Raw genomic sequence first — 21906 nt, 5'->3', positions numbered from 1 at the left:
GACTATGACTTTAGCAACATGCCAAGTTAAGAAAGACAATATCTTTGTTCCAGGTTATGGAGGTCATCTCCTAAAAGCAACAGCAGAAATAAAAATGCAGTGTTAACAGTTGTTACCATTTACAGAGTCGATACACTTCTTGTAACATATATATAAATGTGTTTATTCATATGTTACAAGAAGCGTTAATAAAAATTGCTTTTGAAGCCCAATTATGGTTTACTGAAATATTTGCCCATTAGAATTCATCCAGTTGAAAATTTTTATTATAGATGGCAAAATATAAATATTAGTTGAATTAGTATAATTATAAGCCAATTTGCCTTATGACAAAAGTAGCCTATGTCTGTTTGGAATTCTATGAGACACAGACCATTGTGTTAAACAAGAAACAGAGAATGAAAGCTGAACAATTAGGAGAGTTGGGCCATGATACAAGGCGTCGGTTGCGCTAAGGACAAACTAACTGTCTTCTAATGCAAATTTGGGGATTTATTGAAGTAACAACCCTCAGCACTTTCTCTGTGCTTCAACACAAGTTGCTCTGGAAAGCAGGAGATTTCAAGTGGCCCCTGAAGCTGCTCTGTTTAATTTCTCACATGCTCCTGGGGATTCTCAGTTTTCCACCACCTAGGATAGGATTGAGGCTGAACAGAGAAGTCAGCACACGGTAGGTTCTCAATAAATATTTTTTCAGGGACTAAATGATACTATTTAGGTTGGTGCAAAAGTAATTGCAATTCTCTAATGACCAGTGATGATGAGCTTTTTTTCATATGTTTATTGGTTGCATAAACTATAGTGAGATACCATATCATGCCAATTAGAAGGGCAATCATTGAAAAGTCAGGAAACGACATGCTGGAGAAGATGTGGAGAAATAGGAATGCTTTTACACTGTTGGTAGGAGTGTAAATTAGTTCAAGCATTGTGGAAGACAGTGTGGCATTCCTCAAGGATCTGGAACCAGAAATACCATTTGACCCAGCAATCCCATTACTGGGTATATACCCAAAGGATTATAAATCATTCTACTATAAAGACACATACACACACGTTTACTGTAGCACTATTCATAGTAACAGAGACTTGGAACCAACCCAAATGCCCATCAATGATAGACTGGATAAAGAAAATGTGGCACATATATACTGTGGAATACTATGTAGCCATAAAAAAGAATGAGTTCATGTCCTGTGCAGGGACATGGGTGGAGCTGGAAACCATCATTCTCAGCAAACTATCACAGGAACAGAAAACCAAACATCTCATGTTCTCACTCATAAATGGGAGTTGAACAATAAGAACATATGGACACAAGGAGGGGAACATCACACACTGGGGCCTGTCAGAGGGTTGGGGGCAAGGGTAGGGATAGCATTAGGACAAATACCTAATGTATGTGGGACTTAAAACCTAGATGACAGGTTGATGGGTGCAGCAAATCACCATGGCACATGTATACCTATGTAACAAACCTGCACGTTCTGCACATGTATCCCAGAATTTAAAGTATAAAAAGTATAATAAATTTTTTTAAAAAAAGTAATTGCGGTTTTCGCCATTACTTTTCATGACCAAAACCACAATTACTTTTGCACCAGCATAATATTCCAAATGGAATATGCCAAATGTTGATTCTAAATATTAATATTCCAAATTGAAGGAAACCCTGAGACAGTATACTTCCATTGTGCAATTGCGCATTTGTTTTGTTTTCTAATTGCATTCTTGTTAAGGTAATGAACCCTGGAGCCAGATGGCCTAGGTTTAATTCCCAGCTCCAACATGTTTTATTATATATTTGTAGGCAAATTGGTTACCTGCTTGTGCCTCAAGTTACTCATCTGTAAAATGGAAATAATAGTAGTACCTACTTCATTGGATTGTTGTGAGGATAACGTGAAATGATATGTGTTATGTACTTAAAATAATTCTGGGCCCACAGTTAGATCTACATAAATGTTATTATTTCCCTGTGTTTTCCATCCCATGTTATAAATATATTAGTCTGATTAGGATAAGCCATGCTGAGCCCCTAAATTAACCCCGAATTTTCAGTTCCTTCAAGCAACAAAGTTCTATTTCTCATACATGGCCCATGTCTAATGCTGGGTAGTGGGGAGCTGAATTCCTCATAGTTAACTGTCAATCTAGGCTGAGGATGTCTCCCCCATTTTGGAAAAACACAATCCAGAATATGTGGCTTCTTGAGTTTCTAGGCAAGTGTTTGCTGGAAAGTCTTGCACCAGCAATTATGTATTCTGGCCTGAAAATGACAAGCTTTACTTCCACTCAGAGCTTGGTGGTCAGAGTCAGTCACATGACCCCACCTAGTTGTAAAAGGGGTGTGAGGAGAACTTATGAATATTCAGTGAGCAGAGCAGTCAGTGTCATTGCTCTGATGAGCCAACTCCCATATGTTAATTTTGTTTAACTCTATTTCTGATCTTTTAAGGCCCATATCTTATTCATCTTTATTCCCCCCGCCCAGTGTCTAAATAAATGTTTCTCAAAGAAAGAAGGAAGGAAGAAATGTAGAAAGGAAGGAGGCTTGCCTTATCTTTGGAAACTCAACAATTGAGGTAGGTATATGCAACAGCCAGAAAACTGAAAAAACAAAACAAAACAACCACAACAAAAGAAACTCAGACATTACAAAAGAATTAGCTACTTTAAAAAATGGGTTCACCTTACCAAAACAGAAAACTCAGAGAGTGAATATTTTAACCAACATTTGATATACTCGACTCAGGAATAAATCTGTCATATAAACCAATATGCATCTATGAACAGAAGAAGGGAACAATGATATTTTTTTCTGTAATAGAAGCTAAAGTGCCTCTTCTGAATATTCATTCTTCCCAGTGTTAAGTGTTATTACTCTTTTGATTCTTGTTGAGCCTCACTTAAGACTCTTTTGTTCCATAAATGGATTACTCTTCAAAACCTAAAACCATTTCATACCAAAAGCCTGAATTAGACATTATTTTTATGCTGCCCTTCTTTCTTCTGAAAGGGAAAGTGAATAGAGAGGTAGAGATAAGACGAATTAAGTAAGAGTTGAAATACTGGTCCAATGTCAATCTTAGATACATTACCCAGTTATCCATCTCCTTACTCAAAAACAAAAATCTATTCAAAGTTACAACCCATTGAAAACAGTTATTTGGAATCTAGAATTCCTAATACTACCTTAGTTTCCCTCCACTTATTTATTTGTAAGCTTTAAAAAAAAATGATATAAAGTTGGTGGAACTCCTGTGATTCAAGAGGCACAACAGAGAGAGGATAGAGAAAGAAAAGGAAATTAAAACTTTTACACCCTACTCTGTATGGACATGATATATGCAGGAAATTCAGTGTATTTGTAAAAGCAAAGCTTCTAGACCTAGATTGTCTGGGCTGGTATTCCAACTTTCATGCTTATTAGCCATGTTACTTTATGAAACATGCTTAGTCACTTTCTGCATTCCTTTATTTAGCTCTAAAATAATGGGAACAGTAGTAACTACCTCACAAGGTTAAGTGAGGATTAAATTAGTTATTATACATAAAGTGCTTATTTTAGTGTCTGGCACATAGTATGTGCTCAATAAATATTGCTTGTGGTTACTGGATGTTTATGTCATTTGTACAGGTTTATGTCATTTTATATCTGAACGTGAAGGTTAGGCATTTTGCTCAGGGTCACAGAGCTAAGGAAAGGCTGGCAGAATTAAAACTCAGCTAACTTCAAGCCTTGGCTTTTTGTGGTGTACCAGGGACCTTGGTGCTAATGAGAAGGCCAAGAAGGAAGTCAGGAAAAGTGTAGAGTACTGGTTTCTGGGACCTGCATATATGTTTTTTTCTTTCTTTTTAATTATTATTATACTTTAAGTTTTAGGATGCATGTGCACAACGTGCAGGTTTGTTACATATGTATACATGTGCCATGTTGGTGTGCTGCACCCACCAACTCGTCATTTACATTAGGTATATCTCCTAATGCTATCCCTCCCCCTTCCCCCTGTTTTTTTCTTAATAGACTTTATATTTTAGAGGAGTTTTAGGTTCAAAAAAAATTGAGTAGAAGGAATAGAGAGTTCCGGTATATCCCCTACCCCTACACATGCACACCTCTACCACTGTCAACTTCACACCCCATAGTGGTATATTTGTTAAAAACAATGACTCTGCATTGACAAATAATTATTACCTAGTCCATAGTTTACATTAGGTTTCACTCTTGGCGTCATACATCCTGTGCATTATAACAGGTGTAACGACATAGATATACCATTGTGGTATCATACAGAATCTTTTCACTGCCCTAAAAATCCTGTGTGCTCTGCCTATTCTTCTCTTGTGCCCTTGTGACCCATTGCAACCTCTGATCTTTTTCCTGTCTTTATCATTTTTGCCTTTTCTAGAGTGTCATATAGTTGGAATCATAGAGTCTACAGCGTTTTCAGCTTGGCTTTCCCCACGTAGTGTACACACTTAAGGTTTCTCCTTATGAAGCCGTGTCTTTTCATGACTTGATAGCTTATTTATTTTTCTTGCTGAAAATAGTCCATTGTGTAGCTGTACCTCAGTTTAATTATTCATTCGCCTACAGAAACATATGTTGGTTGCTTTTAAGTTTTGGCAATTATAAATAAAACTGCGATAAACATCCATGTGCAAGGTCTTGGTGGACATATGTTTTCAAATTGTTAGACTGTATATTAAGAGTATTTTTAATTTCATAAAAAACTGCCAAACAGTCTTCCGAAGCAAATCTTATTTTGCGTTCCCACTAGCAGTGAATGAGTTCCTGCTGCTCCACATCTTTGCCAGCATTTGGTGTTTTTGGTGTTTTCGATTTTGGCCATGTTTTGTTTTAATTTGTACTTCCTTAATGACATATAATGTTGAACAACTGTTGAACAATATGCGTCTTTGCCCTTCATTGTCTTTTAATTTCTACCTGTAAACCTTTGTGGAGACTATATTTTGCAGCACAGTACACATTTCTTTTTGCCTTCATGGAATTACGTGTTCTTCTTTTGTGACAAGTATTCTGACAATTTCTTTGAAAGAACCATCTCTCCTCAACTCTTAGACTCTGAGTTTCAGATGGAGTGGATTCTGTGCTTTTTCTTATTTCAGGGGTGAGCAAAGAACAATCTTTTAATCAGAGTAATTGCTTCAGAAATAAGTACCTGACTTTTGGAGCCAATGATACCCAAGGAAACGTTCACTGATGTTATCAGGACTTTTTTTCCTACTGAATTTGAACATGGGAGAACATAAGGTCAGAGTTACTTCAGTCAACTTGTCACCAAGAGGCTGGAGGAAAAGTATTTGTAGCACATTTACTCTAGATATTGCATCCTGAATTGAATATCTTTATTGAGGAGTTTATGCTACTTAGATTCTCAGAACTGCCTTAATTCCCATCTTTAGTTTAAAAGCCTGGCCTTTCTATCAAGCCACTGTACTTTTCAAAATCCACACAATTAATTGTTTTTCTATTTAAGGCAGCCAGTCCATTTCTATGATATATAACTAAAGATGTTATTTGATAAAGCACATGTAAAATATCACATTTCAAGTTATCTCAATTTTAGAAGACAACTAATCTCTTACAAGAAATCATACCATTGCCTTATTTATAAATAGAAAATATTCAGTGTGAATCTCTTGACCAGAAAAGGTGAACTTCAATTTCTACTTTCCATTTAGACTTTGATTGTATTCCAGTTGCCTCATTGGTGAGGTAGTCTTAAACATGATAAACCCTGAAGGAGATGGCTAATGAGTGTTTCATTAGTCAAATTCCAGACTCCAGCAAGCATCCTTGCTAAAGCCGTTCGCCCTTGAGATTGGTTGTGGAAAAAAATGCCATTAGTTTGAAACTTTATTAACTTGAACTTCTGCAGAAAACACGCAGTCTGTGCAGTTTCCTCTAGGATGTTCTCTTGGCCAGGAGGCAACCAGCTTGGCTGGGCATGGAGGAGACAGCTCTCATTTCATTAGGTATTTATGCAGTGGTTATCATGATAGCAGCCAACTCATTACAGAACAGGGCATATCCAATTATTATGAGTCAATGAGGCTCCAGCGACAAGGTAGTCCATGGGGAAATTGAGAGTAGGAAAAGGACTTTAGATGAAAGCATTTATTGTTCCTCTGATGAAGAAGGATGCCAAGAAGCAGCTTTCCATTTTCCCTAAAACGCAACCTGTACTCCTCCTAAATTCCCCCATGGCTCCATATTCCCTGGCCATTTGACTTGAAGGAAAGAGAAGAGTGATTTCCTTCTTCTTTAAGTGCCAAGTAAATAGGAAACTCTGTAGGAAATGAAATATTGACATAGTGATCATAGCAATACAGTATAAAAGGATTTTGCTTATATGTCCATTTCCATTATGGCTTCCTTTCAGTCAAAGAGAATCTTATGGACTTTCTACATATTTTATGTCTAAGCTATGGTGAGTAGTGATTAATTTGGAATGTTAAAGACATATGGTATTTACCTCTCCGATTGGCCTTTTTATAAAATTTCATAAATAAGGTTAGTGATACTCAGCACTAGCTACTCATTAAAATTGGTTTGTAACCAAGACATTGGTATTATTTTAAAAGTTCCCTAAGGAAAGATAGTGGCATCCAACATAGAGTACCACTATAGCCTTTCTAGCTATAGTACTAGCCCAGATTTTTACATATTTACCATTAGTTTTGCCAGTTGATTTTCATGGTTTTCAGGTGATCATTGCATTATGGGAAACTTCTATTTGTTAAGTCTAATGTTATTAGTAACAAAATTGTCTTAATTAAACAGAGGCATTGGTGTGTGTGTGTATATACATATTAATTACTACATAGTAAAATATATATATAAAAACACATACATACATATATTAGTAGTACATACATACATACATATAGTAGTAGTAAACATACATACATGCGTATATTAGTAGTAATATATACATACATACATACATATATATATTAATAGTAAACATTTTCTGGAGGAGAACTTGCTTCATAAGTCAGAGGTAGGTGAACAAAACAAATCTGGAAATGGAAAAATAATGAAGATCTGGATGTGAATATAATTCCAGCAAGAAATCAGAAAACTATAAATGTTTACTATTAATGGGGAACTGTTGGGTAGATCAAATTGCAAATTTAAAAACTTAGTTTAAAAGGCACAAAGTATAGCATAGGTAAAAATGCATGAAGAACATATTTGTGTATTTCACTGCATTACCCAAAGCAGTCGCTTGTTATAAATACTGTCTTCCCCTAGAGACGTTTAGACACAAGAATTTGTTCCAGATATGGCATGAGCCTAAATGTCTCTAAGGGAACACAGTATTCTAAGGTTCTAATGTGCACTACAACCTCTAAGTAAGATAAAAAGAAACCAGGTGTAATCACAGGCCTATAACCTTATTTTCAATATCAAATCATCAAATATAGAGATTTCCTTCATAACATTCCTGAGAAGTGGCCAACTGACAGCCCAATAGAAAAGAAGATAAAAAATTCCAAATATAAGATCTTGCCTGGACATCACAAAGCCCAGCCACGTGGGAGAAACAAGGAATTATGGCTATATATGTGGCTTAGAGCAAAAAACCTACAGGATTTCCTGCACTAAAGTGAGGGCCATAATGTGATGCCCTCAGCTCTAAGAAGCCACCAAGCACTGACTCTTCCTGATGTACACTGTTTCTTTACCAATATCCAGTTAGACTTATGTATATAGTAAATGCCCTCTAATATTTGCGTAGTTATGATTCTATAATTATACATTATCTTTTGTGAATGTGGTTCCAATTTCTAATTCAAATGCTAAGCATGAGTACACATATCAAAGCATTATTTTGTATACCATAAAAATATAGTTTTTATTTGTCAATTATGAAATAAATAGGCCAGGCCCAGTGCCTCATGCCTGTAATCTCAGCACTTTGGGAGGCCGAAGCAGGTAGATCATCTGAGGTCAGGATTTTGAGACCAGCCTGACCAATATGGCGAAACCCCATCTCTACTAAAAATACAAAAATTAGCCGGGCATGGTGGTGGGCGCCTGTAATCCCAGCAACTCTGGAGGCTGAGGCATGAGAATTGCTTGAATCTGGAAGGCAGAGGTTGCAGTGAGCTGAGGTCACGCCACTGCACTCCAGCTTGGGCAACAGAGCAGACTCCATCTCAAAGATAGATAGATAGATAGAAAGATAGATAGATAGATAGATAGATAGATAGATAGATAGATAGATAAATAAATAAATAAATAAAATTTTTAAAAGAGGAAGTGGGAAAGACAAAAATCAATACTAGCACAGTTATAAGTGAACTGGTATTCCTGTTCTGACTTCTCTCCTTTCTTCTTTCCTAAATAATTGCTACCAATAATTGCAATTGACTTGCCTTTTAATTCTGTGTATGGTTTGTTCTTATGTGCAGAAGTTTTAAATTTTTATGTAGACACTTCCATCAATTTTTTGTCTCATATAATTTTTAAATTATCTTTATCTCTGAGAAGCATTTTTCTTCCTGAGATCAAGTTAAGCCATTCAACCATATTTTGCTCTGTTCTGATTGATTGATGATTGACTATGTTTTACTCTCTTTTCCCTCCTTCTACCTTCATCCCTCCTCCCCATTATAATTTCTAATGCTGGTTTCTATTTACCAAAGACTCACTATAGAGCCAAGTATTGCCCTGAGAATTTTACATCTTATATCATCTACCCACCAGCCCTGCATATTATTATTGTTCTCATAAAAGTTAAGAATTGCTCAAAAGTGTGATGAAATTAAGCAGATGTATTTTTCCAGCCCAAAACCTTTGGTCATAACTATTATGCTATTCTCCCTTATTTGTTGTTGGTTGCTTTTGTTGTTGTTCATTAAAAGATTTTGTACTTTTGGCCAATAGCTCATTTCAAAAATATTGAATTGTTTATTTCTATATCTCTAAACTCTATCATAGTATCCTAACATATGGTGTAAGTCAGGATGCCATGAGTTGGAACATAGAAATCTGAGAGCGCAGCTTCGTTCACAGAACACAGTAACTGTCTTTCTTTACATTGTTGCTGTTGAGGAGTTATTTTAAATTACAAGAAATTTGGTATTGTATCTTTCAAGGTAACCTGTTTTTTTTTCCCTTTCAGCTTGTTCACAAGTCTCATTTCCTAGCTCCATTTCCTACATACATGCAGTCCCCAAGGTATATTAAGTAAGCAAATTATGTTGGCTAGTAGGTGTTCACAAGTAATTTTGAACACAAATGATTCCTATTTTAGCTTGAACACACTAAACGCAAAGATTCTTCAGATGAGAACAGCCTGAGTAATGGCTCACTCAGTAACAGACAATTCTTGCACTATTTGTCTCAAATGTTGACATGGCATTAATGCTGCTATGGAACTAGATTTTTCAAAATCTGTGTGACTGAGAACTGGACAGATTATCCTGTTTCAGGTCTTGGCATATGTGCACTTAAGGGCATGCATCTGTCTTGATGTGTCAAGAAAATGTCCTCTTAAACAAGGTGTGGGAATTCTCACCAGCTGGCTCCAGTAGGTTGTGGGGCAATGGGGAGGGTGGGAGAGATGACTTGGCATGGAAATTGGTGCAAAATCTGCAGTGCTAATAGATAACAGCTGGAGAAAGTAATGAGTCATTTTATGAGGACAGGACGAGGTGAGCCGTGTTTGTGCCAGGTCCAGGGACCACAGTGGCAAATGTGGTACAGACGGCAACCTCAGAATCCGAGAATTCTAATTAAGGATGAGAAAGGAACAGGGCACTGACAGGCTGTCAGCAGAAGAGCAGAGCACTCCGACCACAAAACCACTCGGAGGCTCCCACTCTGTCTTTGCTCTTTCAGAGATAATAAACGGATCACATTTTTAATTCCTGCAATTTTAGGGTAAAGTAAACCAGCAATGGGCATTCAGCCCAGAAGTGGCAGCATAAGTTAAGAATTTTATTCTTGATTTTTACAGTCCAATGTGTGTACACAAACACTCTGCTCCTTGCCCTGGTGTCTATGGAATAGCAGGACTTTTTTTTTTCACTCTGTTAAGAAACACACACACACACACACACACACACACACACACACACACACGTTATTTAAATTGCAGAATGAATATATGCAATGCAGCATTTTAGAGGGAGTCCCAAGGAGTTGGAAAACTGTTGGACATCATAGATCAGAACTCTTGGCAAATTGTAATATTACAATTTCAATAAACTCATAAGTTTTTCCTTCCCATTCATCTCGTTTTAGTGGAGGCCTCATGCAGCCATGAGAGCCTCATGCTCTTTGAAATGAAACTAAGGGGCACTCTAATCATAGATTGTTTTTTCTTCCTTTCTCTCTTCAAACACCAAAAAAATCATTTTATGTGTTAGTCAGCTCTTTCAGTGACTTTCCTTATGACACCTTAGCTCTTGTTGAATCTCTATACAGAAATAAAAATTATCAATTAGGCCTGCATATTTGTCTTGCTAGAATTATACTTTCACCTCTTTCAAAGAAGTAGAAGATTGAATATGCAGCTTTCTTATAAGCACATGCCTTACAATGATGTTGAATTCAATCATGGGGTTGGATTCAGAAGTTCTTGGAATACAAACAACTATGAACAAAATTATTGAGAGCTCCATTCTCAAGAAGCCAAAGTACCTGTTTAAATTATTTGTGCATAATAGTGATGATCAACCTTAACAAAATTATCCAGGTCTTTTAAAACTCCAACCAATCAATCATAATTTCCATTTTGTCTAAGAAAACTTGTGAGAATAAAATGAGAAATCAAAAGGTAAGTCAGTACTTTCTATGATAGAATACTTAAAATAACCAAATGAGATATCTTATATATGTCTTTTGTCCTCTTGCATTGTTACAGAGAAAAAAATGAGACATCCATGATCCATAGTTACCAAGATGGAAACAAGTTGTGTCAAATAATAAATGCTCTTCTCTTCTCCAACAATAGCCACATTCTGAGGATTTCACAAATAACAGATGTTATCTCTTTGCCGATTTTTCCCTTCCTTTTTCTTGGCATAATTGTCATAGTGATAATTTCAATGCTTCTCTCTGTCAATGGCTTCTAAGTCAGATCCCTAATTTTGTCATCCAGAATTCAGCCCGAATTCTGTTACTCCTGTATATTTTCCCATGACTATCCCTCTATATCACTTTGGTCTCAGTAAGTCTGAATTCACTTACAGACAACTTCCAGTGCAGCACCATAGGACTGTATTTGTGGCTTTCAATGGTGCCTCCCTTCGCCAAGTCACTCAATTAGAACAATTTATTCTTTGTGTTAATTCCTTTTCTTCATATATTGGACATTATCAGAGTTAAAAGGTGCCTTTGAGAATATTTTAGTCCAGTCTGCTACAAATTCAGGAATCTCTTTCAGAATGTTTCTGATAGATGTTAAAATAACTTGCTTTAATTGCACATTTGTAAGTATTAAAAGATAAAGGTTTTTAAAGGTAAAATCAAGACTGTCATACAAATATAGAACAAACGCACGTCTCAAAAATTTTATTTAACTCCAGAATTACTGAAGGCACCAGTAAGATATTATAATTGATTCAAAGTGACTCTCAAAGAACTACACATTATAGGCAAATCTAGAATGCTAAAAAGAATTTACAAGTACATCCAAAAGGAGTTATAGGGCAATAATCATTTAGACACTACAAATTTGCACTTCAATAGACAAAAGTGATTTGCATTATTTTCAGCTTTTATAATTTACGTAGTTACAAAATATCTCAAAGACAATAAAAGCTTGAGATACCCAAAAGGCTGCATCAGACAGGATAGCCCGTGGTTTTTGTTTTGTTTTGTTTTGTTTTTGTGTTTTCTTTTGGTCTATTTCAAAATATTTCACAATTTTTCTTTACACAGGTAAAAATAAAATTGTTGGGAATAGGCCATTTTCCTTTTTGACTTCATACTGGCAGAAGGTTTTCCTAATACAGAAGTAAAATGTTCATTCCTATAACGTTCCTCCTTGTTTTTCATGACACCTATTAGGGTAACTCAAATGATTTTAGATTCTCTGAGTAATCCTTCAATAAATGCAGGCACTATTTATCCCATTTGTCCTTCCTTTTTCTTTGTTAAATATTGTCATTTTTTTAGCTTTTCTTTATATAAGACATTTTTCAAACATCTGAATACCTGAATTAATCTCCTCCTCTTGACAAGCTATAGTGTTCTTGTGTGTTTTATCCATTTCTAAGTATTGATACATAGACATAGTGGTTCTGCACTGAGAAATATTCAGCAGATTAGTGGGATACTTACCTGCCTTGATTGGACATTGTTTCTATTATGTAGTTTAAAATTATGAGACCTAATTTTAAGAGAGAGAGAGGATCAGTTTTGTCTATAAGCATAGCCTTACTGATACACTGGTTGAAACATGTTGTCTAGTTCCCTTCTCTACAAAACAATAAACTAATAACATCTACTGTGCATTGAAGATAGTAATGACCCATTGGGATCACATGTTAAACTTAGGAGATATGACACACCGTACAATTAAAGGTTGTTTTTAATATATGTATATGTATGTCACACAACTTGAGTATATGCTGAAATAAAAATCCCTAAACCTTTTATTTTTTCTTGTTCCCTTCATTCGTTCTTTCTTTGCTTTCTTCTTTCCTCCTTTCTTTATATGAGATTCCTGACAACCGGCCAGCTTCATGGATATACAGCCTGTCTGGTTGCAAAGGGCTACATACTTAGAAGGACCCCACCCTTATTTTAGCCTCTGGTATCACTGTCTTGAGATTATTCATACTCTTTAAACAAGGGGCCCTGCAATTTATTTTTCCCCGGACACAGCAAATTATGTAGCTGTTCTTGCTTGCCAAATAAGGTCTATGCCATCCTATTCACAAACAATTGATTCCTTGATAGCTATTCTTTTCTTCCCTTCCCACACCTACTGAAAACACTTTAGAATAGGTTTCATCCCTTTCCAACCAGAATGAATGAGACACCAGCTGCCTAGCTATTCACCTAGCTATTCACTCCTCCTCTAGTTTTTTTGGCTCATAGGACCCAGTTAATCCTTTAATATACCTTTTTCATAATACCACTTTTACACTAAAACATCAAGACAATACAAGCTCTAAATTTTGCTGGAAATGCTAATAGTAATCTTTTCCTACCCTCTGATTTGCCCTTCCTTAATTCTAGTTGCTCCTTCCAAATTTTATTTTTAATTTACATGTCATCATCACTAAACCAAACCATGAATATATTATAAAACATCTTACTTTTCTAGCATCTTATGAAATTCAATTCATTAATCTAATTCTTCGACTATTTAACAAATATTAACTAAACAGGTGCTTGGTGGTAAGAACTATGCAATTAATGGCAGCAATGCAATGGAGAAAAAAACATACTTGGTCCCTATCCTCTGTAATTTACAGCTTAGAAGGGGGGGACAGTTTTTAATAAGTTATTACTCACTTGTGAAGAGTGTCATGAAGGAATACAATTTGGGAGTATAAGAGAGAATTAAAGGAAGCATAATTTGCCTTCTGTCCTTTGACTATTTAAACCTCATACATAGTTCGAAATACAGAGAAGCAGCTGCTTCTGAAATGTAGCTTCTTGTTTCTTATCTTCCTTGCTTACAGTATTTAGTCTGCTTATCCAATTCAACCCTTTTGCATTAATATTTTATTTCTTGCTTCCCCAGTTAGATTGTGGTCTAGACTATGCCTCATATGCTTTTTTTGCCCCTTAAGGCTCAGCTTAGCTATTACCTTCTCTAGAACCCTTGCCTTACTATCCTTTTCTCCGACCCTGAACATGTATATATGTACATATATATGTACATATATACATATACGTATATGTATATATGTACATATATGTATATGTATATATGTACATATATATATACACCTCCATATATATATACATATATATATATACCTCCATCTTTGTGCCCCTACAGCACTGAGTCCAGGATATTCTAACTGATTACTTAGACTATTTTATAGTAATATGGTTTCTTCTTTTCATCTCTCACTATTGCGTTATTTCCATTTCCATATGATTTGACTTTCTTTTATCTCTATTCCCAGTGCTCACCATGGCACCAGGCTCAGAGTAGGAGATACTCATCTGCTTCTGAATGGATGAGAAGATGATTAGTTCTACCAGGCCTGCTGTGTCTCTGAATTTAAATATTGAGGAATAATCCAAGTGATGGTTGCAGAATCCTTATGTCATAGTGACTTATTACTAATTACAAATACTATGATATACAAAAAAATATGAACATTTACACAATTAGAAAATAAAATCCCATTCTTGGCTACGTATCTGACAATATTCTCTAGAGACGGAGTAGATTTCAATTACAATTAGTGTATAATGTATTGTTATTGTTCCTTTCATTACCAGCTAATTGCTTTTAGAGTACCTCTGCTATGGTCTGGGATGCCTTTAGTAGGGTTTGGGATCACAGCTCCCTATAAGTAAAGATATAGAAAGTAGAAGTATCCTGCATATGATATCTGAAATATAGGTAATTCATTTCCTGATGTAGGGTGTAGGACACTTAGGATTACAATCCTGATGTATCTGGAATGGCCTTACAAACCATAGAGAAGGAGGAGGCAAACCTCACATACCTAATTAGCATCAAAATCTTTCCATTTTCTCCTTTGGTTTAAGGTTGCCATCTTGAGGGGAGGAGGGACGATCAGGGATAAGTTATTGGGATTTAAACATTTGTTCAGACTTTCCTCACCATAACAACCTTTGATTTGGTAATTGCCTAGCACCTATAGCCAGGTTTTCCCAAAGTTAAATAGATGAACAGTAGATCATTATGATTTCATTGGCAGAATCTGACCACTATCTACATAGATTTCTTTTATATCTTAAAAGAAAAATAATGTTGGTAGTTATTTTGTTTTAATGAGGAAATAACTCTTAGCCAAGATATGATATATGTCTTTAAATATTTAAGGGCTGTCACATGGAATAATTATTTGAATTTTACAATTTGACTTCAAAGGGGATAACTAAAATCAATAGATGGAAGCAACAGGAAGCTAGATTTTAAGACAATACCAAAGAAAGGGAACATTTTCTTAGTCAAGCATACAAAAATGGAATGCAACTGATTCACGAAGTATTAAGTTCTTTATACATGGAGCTGCTCAAATAAACATTGGTTATGTAAGCATTTAACAGGGCTATATGTATTCATATGCATCTCTTTGGGCAAGATGTGTGTTAACTGTTTGCTAAGATTTCCTCCCACTCTGACAATATTTCTATACCCTTTCTCCAACTAGTGAAGGCTGAAGAACCAGTTTCTTATACTATGAACATGGCAAACACAATGGTTCTCTTGGTCACTCCTACGCTAGTTCACCCATGACCTGACCCAATATCAGAATGGAGTTGTCCTGCTGCAGGTCAGCTGCAGTGAGTTACAAAATTGTCTGGCATAGAATAAGCACTTAATACATGTTAGCCATTATTACTGTTGTTGTTGTTGTTGTTGTTTGCAGGGAAGAGCACATTTCCCAAGCTCTAACTCTTCATTTACTCAGCTGGATCTGCCAGCACAACTGAGGATAAGACTGTCTTTCTATCCTCAAAATTGACACCTGAATGCAGAAATTAGATGGAATGATGTAAAGAAAGAGTGATGGGTTATGTTAAAATGAAAAGTGCACTTTATGGTTTATGTGGTGTTTTTATATCCCTTACCTCATTTGTGATTTTTCCAGTAGCTTCAGGAGATAGGTCAGGAATTATCATTCTGTCTCTGACATGAGAAAACTGATAGCTGGAGTGACTGTGTGGCATCCACAAAGTTACTTATACCCAATAGTGCAGGATTTTAAGCACATCTGCCCTTAGATGATAAATCCAGGTCTTGATATAAAATCTAACCATCTACATAGCATATACACAAACAACAATGGTGTGCCATCTCTAGTTGGTGTAGATGTCTTAATTCCTCAAAGTAGATGCAAAGCAGTCCTTGGTGGATAATAACTTCAGCCTTCTTGAGAATAAAGATAGTTTTGTTGATAAGTGAACACCATTTCACTCCTGGCTAGCGAGAATAAGACTACAGCTTTTGCCTTTTGTTATAAATTATGGTCCTAATCATACCTTGTGGGAACTACTACTTTAAAATAATGAGGCTGAGACTTGATACTTTATTCCAATTAAAAAATAGCCTGAGTTCAGAATAGCACACACATAAGTGATGATTACATTTTTTCCTTTCCCTTATTATGGAAGAATCCAGGGATTATTTTAGTATCAGGAGAACCATATTTTTATAAATGGACTTGGAAGCTAAACATACTTTCTCTTCACTTACCAACAAATTTTGACAAGTGACTAATGCATCAGGCTCTGTCCTATCAGTTTTGTTTGCTCTTTCTCTTGTTCTTTGTCAAGAGTCTTCAATAAATTGATTAGTATCAAAGGGAAGATCTTAAATCTTGGAACTTTTCTTTTTGGAATCGGTTAATTCAGTTCCTGTCACACCTTCCTTTGATTTTTTAAAAAATCTCCCCTTAACTGTTCTGGGATCTCACTGCTGCTCCCACATGCCTAACACCCATCCCCTCCACATTCACCCAAAGGGAGACACTGGGGGAGGCAAATGGATGGAATGTCTTTGCATTTAGATGCTGGAACTCCGACATCTCTTTTATTCATAAGTTTATTCAACACATATTCTGAGCACCTACAATGAGCCAGACTCTGGATATGTAGAGATAAATTAAATCTACGATCCCTCTTCTCATGGAACATATAATTTAAAAATGAATACACACTTAAATAGATATATAATTAAGTGTATAATTAACAATTGGAAATGTGCTATAAATGAAAACTACAGGATGGTACTGGAATAGGTCAAGTTTTTTATTTTGCCTTTTTTGTCCCAACATTTATGTAATGGAGTTCTTAACTCATTGCTGGTTCTTAACTCATTGCTGAGAAAATTAAATAACACAGCGTGGGTGAGTGCTTAGTATAGTGTCACACATATGCATTATCCTTTAACAGTGTCATTATTGTTCATCAAAATCAGTTTCTCTTCTTCACCAAAGGATAGAGACTCTCTTTTTAGGCAAGTATTAATTTTATCAATGAGCATTCTTTGGTAGTTGTTCAACTTAATTATAATCATGATCCATTGTAGTCTTTCAAACTGATAAACATCATACATATTGCTTAATTATACTTCTCTGTTCCATTATTTCAATGTTTTGTTTTCCCTCCAGCACCCTCATTTCATGAAAATAATAATCAATAAATTAAGCTTCTTGGAAGTTCCTCTCGTTTCTAATTTCTGCCTTAATGGATTTTATACACTAAGACTTCTATCACATATTCAAGCATAATTGTTTTTGCGGGCAATGCTTCCGGTAATATATGGGTATTAATGAGTTTTCAGGCATATTTTTCACTTGTCCTGACAATCTATCAGTTTGGCATTTAAAGAGCAGAGAGGATGCTTCAGATCTGCCAAGATCAGTGACTCTTATTCTCATGACACAGTGAAATATATGGCAATTTCTTTCCTTTGTTTTCACTTCATTTCAGTTGTGTAAGTGGTATTTATTTTATTTTATAAAAGCAATTTAAGTCTTGATGATAAACTTTTACAGCAAAAATTTGATTTATAAGTAATTGGATTGAGCTAAGAATGTCCTGATTATTCTATTCATTCAGTGAAGCATAGTAAGTAGGATCTGGGGATCTGAAGCAGAGTTCCTGGACCAGGCCAGGTCTCTACCGACTTGGGAAGTGGGCATGCAGCATAAGCTCTCTGAATGTCAGTATCCTCACGCAAAGGATGGAGATGAGAACAACACCCACCTCATAGCACTGTCATGAGAAATGTCAGTTACATGCCGAATGCTTACCCCAGCACCGGGGTCACTGAACATTGAATACTTATTAATGATTACTGTTATATATTCCAAAAATGTTTATGAAACAACTATATTTGCCAAATCCTGTGCTAAGTGTACGTATTCACTATGTTAAGCTTTTTGTTCAACTGCTATTTTTGCCTTGGGCCACTTGCTTTCTCCATCTCAGTTTTTTTCCTACAAAAATGAAATAAAATAAAACTCAGTCATTCATAAGAAATGGTTAGGCTTGCTTGGAGAGGGTTACGTATATTGCTTCTCTACAAAGCTCAAACGTTTTCAAGAAGTTACTTCATCTTCCTTCAAATTCGCACTTTTCTCCCTCTCATCACTATCAGTCTTTCTTTGTGTGAGTGTGTTCCTTCCAAGTTTTTATTCCAGCACTAAAGTGTAGTGGAAAGAAATCAAGCTTTGAAGGCTTACTGACATAGGATTGAATTTAGAATTTTCCCTCACTGGTTGCATGGTCTTGAGCCACATGTCTCTGAGTCTGAGCCTTGCTCTCTCTAAAGGGGGAATAATGCCAGCTAATTGGTTATTTTGAGGATTAGTAATAATTGTAGGTGCTCAATTAATTTCCTATTTTAAATTAATTTGGCCAGTTTGCTGTCTATACTATCTAAATTTTCACTTAATTATATTCTGGCTTGTCAGTTTCCTAAAATCTTAATGTGTGTGTATTAGATTTGGCTTTAAGTTTTTGAAGAATGACTCTGTTATGGTATGCAAATTCTTTGTGACTAAAATAATTTTGGTAAATTTGTGCTATAATTTAGGTTGAGAAATTAGTTGCCCTTTATGAATTAAAAAATTAAAACCTGATTACGTTTTTCTAAATTAATTTTGTTTTCAAAAGGGAAGCAAAACTTTTAGGTCTGAGATTTATGCTTAAAAATGTAAGCAACCTAGGAAGAAAAAGACACTCATTTAACTTTATTCTCACTGAAGTATAAGCGTTAATGGGAGAAGGAAAATTAAAATGAGGATAAAGATTTTTCCAACTGCCCATGTAAAGGCAGGCTACCTCAAAGGTTTGGTTGTAGCTAACCATGGGCTATGCAGATTGCTGAGCAGTAAATCCTTGTTTACTTGTAATATAAATCTTATGTTATTATTCAGATTAAGTTCATTGAGTGCCTGCTATCTGCCAGGCATTGTGGAGACTCATGAGGATGAGTGAGGCATGTTTTATGTTCATAAATAACATATGCAAGAAAAGAACAGAAATTTTACCACACACAAAAAATCTTACAATGAAATATTTACATGATGTTCTAATTCAGTAAACTAGTTTTGACTATCACTACGTGTAAGAAACTTCTGTGTGTCACTGAAGCACCATCTTGATTTTTCTCGAGTTTATCATGTAAAATCATCCATTCATTTGGTTTCTTTCTTTATCTTCCCTGCTTGGAACTCAGAAGAAATGGGTGAAATAAAACATTTTTATAATGGGCTTTGTTCAGTATTTCAACCTTGAAAATTTACCCTTTAAACATAAATTTATATTGGAATTGCATTAAGATATTATAGTTTTAAATGCTGATGTTAAAACATTTTCCCTAATAGCACTTATTTTATGAAAGGCAGAGTATATAATACCGGTATTTTACTATTTAGCTAGTTCCTAGGACTTCTTTATGACTATTCTCAACCTTAATAGCTACCATTTATTGAGCACTTATTATATGTCAGATCCTGGAGTAACTGTTTCATATATATATTGCCTTATTTAAGTGTCACTTCTACCTTATAAAGTAGATATTTTAATCTTAATTTTGCCCATGAGGATCCTGAAGCACAGCAAGCCTAAATAACTTCCCAAATTCACAAAGCTAGAAAATAGTTGAGTAGGCCTTGAACTCAGATATTTAAATTTAGATTTATCAGATGATAAAATCCTTGGCTCTCAACTCTGTGTACAGTATTAGAATGCACTTACAAATTGTTCGTAATGCTTAATTTGTAAAATCCATTTTTTAAGATGATGGATATGCATTAAAATTCACTTTTGGTTTTACTGAGGGCGGTTTTTCTTCAAAGGGGAAATGGAAACATTATAAGCATGGACATGAGTCTGATTTTGCATTTGAATTCTCTCTTACCACTTAGAATTAGGGCAGTTGTGGATTTTTAGTTAAAGGCCCGATTTATGAGCATTGCTAGTGTGAGAAAGGCAATGAGAATCTTTGAAACTAAAAATGCTATGATCTAGGATGGGTGCACACATTAGTTTTAACATATTTGATCCTCTTTCTTCCCGAAAGACTACTTCATGCTTGAGTGACTAGCTTGGAGACTTCCCAGTTATCTCAGGAGGGTGCATTTTCATTCCAGATGTCCTGTTTGCATGCATTGTATCCAGTGTTCATAGTTTATTTATAAGTTGGATTCATGGATTTGTGTTGGAAATATCTTTGTTTGAAAAGGCATTTGCATAAAGAAACATTTTGACTCAATAAATGGAAAAATATTATTCTAATATGTACACAAAAATCTCAGGTCATAGAAATTTTTAAACTTGTATTTCTGATCCTATTTTTTGGGCATAATACTTTCAATAATGATTATATTCACTTTTTCTGAAGATAGAATAAGAAGGGCAATGATGGGGTATTATTAGCATTTAAAGTCTAAAGTATATTTATTTCTATTATTGAATCAGAAAATTAGGTTAAAAAAATTACCAACTCATAAAATCAAAATCCTATTGTACTCCACTTTCCATCATACTGAACTACTTACCTCAACTCAAAAGTAAAAGGAAAGCAAAATGCATCTTCCACTTTCCATTCATTAGGTCTTGAACATTGAGTGACCAGGGTCAGTGGCTAGATGAGTAGCAGAGCGTTAATGTTGGACATCATCCTGTCCAATGCTTGTCAGATGACTTTGAATATTACCTAGTAAGTAAGAACATATATTTTACATTACAGTCCAGCACACACACGTACATACTAATTGTAATAAATGATTTCAAAAATAAGTTTTACCTTTGCTATGTGTCATATTCTCTGACAATATCTCATTCTATTCCATTCCATTCCATTCCATTCCATTCTATTCTATTCTTCTATGCCCTATGTAGTCATGCCATTTTATTCTTTCTTCTTTTAAGTTTGGTCTCGACTCATCATTAAATTGGGTTCATGACCCATTAATGGATCATGACCTGGTGTTTGAAAAACATTCTGTTTAAATAGTGGGTATTTGTAAGAGGTTAATAATTAAGACAATGACAGGATCACATAAATTTGACCAAATGTTTAGTATGAACAGACTGAAGGAGGCAGTTCTCCAAGTGAGAAGTGATGAGGGACTGAACCAAGCTGTGATAATATAAATAATAATGCTAGTCAAAATGTACTGAACAATGTCTTTGAGAATGCATTATGCAAAACTTCATTTTGGGTATATTCTATCGTTTAAGCCCTTTAATAACTATGCAGATACAATAGATACTATTTATTATCTTCATTTTACAGATGAAGGAGCAGAGGCTTTGAAAATACTTTTCCCAGTTCTGCAGAGACTTGAGACTAGCAAAGTCAGAATTAAAACCCAGATTTGCATGACTGTAGCCCAAACTCTCTTCCATTACCTTCCTATCTTCTTTACCTCCCCCCGAATATTGTGGGTTTTATTATATAAGGATCAATACGTTTTGTATGGATCCATAACTTGCATCCAAAGAACATGTCTACAGTCTTTTCCAGATGTTTCAGAAGAGGCCATGGAATTTTCCTAAAAAGAAAGACATTTTAAATGTAGAACTGTGAATTTCTCAAGTTGTCAATTCCCTTGAAAATAACAGACCTCCTGCTGGTCTGTTTTTATGCCGTTCCTCTACCAAGGTGCTTGTTTTCATTTTGTTTGGAAATATAATGATGTTTCACCTAAACCTTTCAGAAATAGATACTATTTCCTTTGCAA

At 35.3% G+C, this 21906-nt stretch overlaps 1 protein-coding gene across 3 annotated transcripts in view; it reads left to right on the top strand.

Annotated features, from left to right (window-relative positions):
• Positions 1–21906, top strand: part of KCNIP4 (potassium voltage-gated channel interacting protein 4) — a 1214435-nt gene that overhangs the window by 357886 nt on the left and 834643 nt on the right.

Source organism: Pongo abelii, chromosome 3 (assembly GCF_028885655.2).
Source record: "Pongo abelii isolate AG06213 chromosome 3, NHGRI_mPonAbe1-v2.0_pri, whole genome shotgun sequence".
Taxonomy (NCBI): domain Eukaryota; kingdom Metazoa; phylum Chordata; class Mammalia; order Primates; family Hominidae; genus Pongo; species Pongo abelii.
The sequence above is the reverse complement of the archived record's forward strand: the minus strand, read 5'-3'. Positions and strand labels throughout refer to the sequence as shown.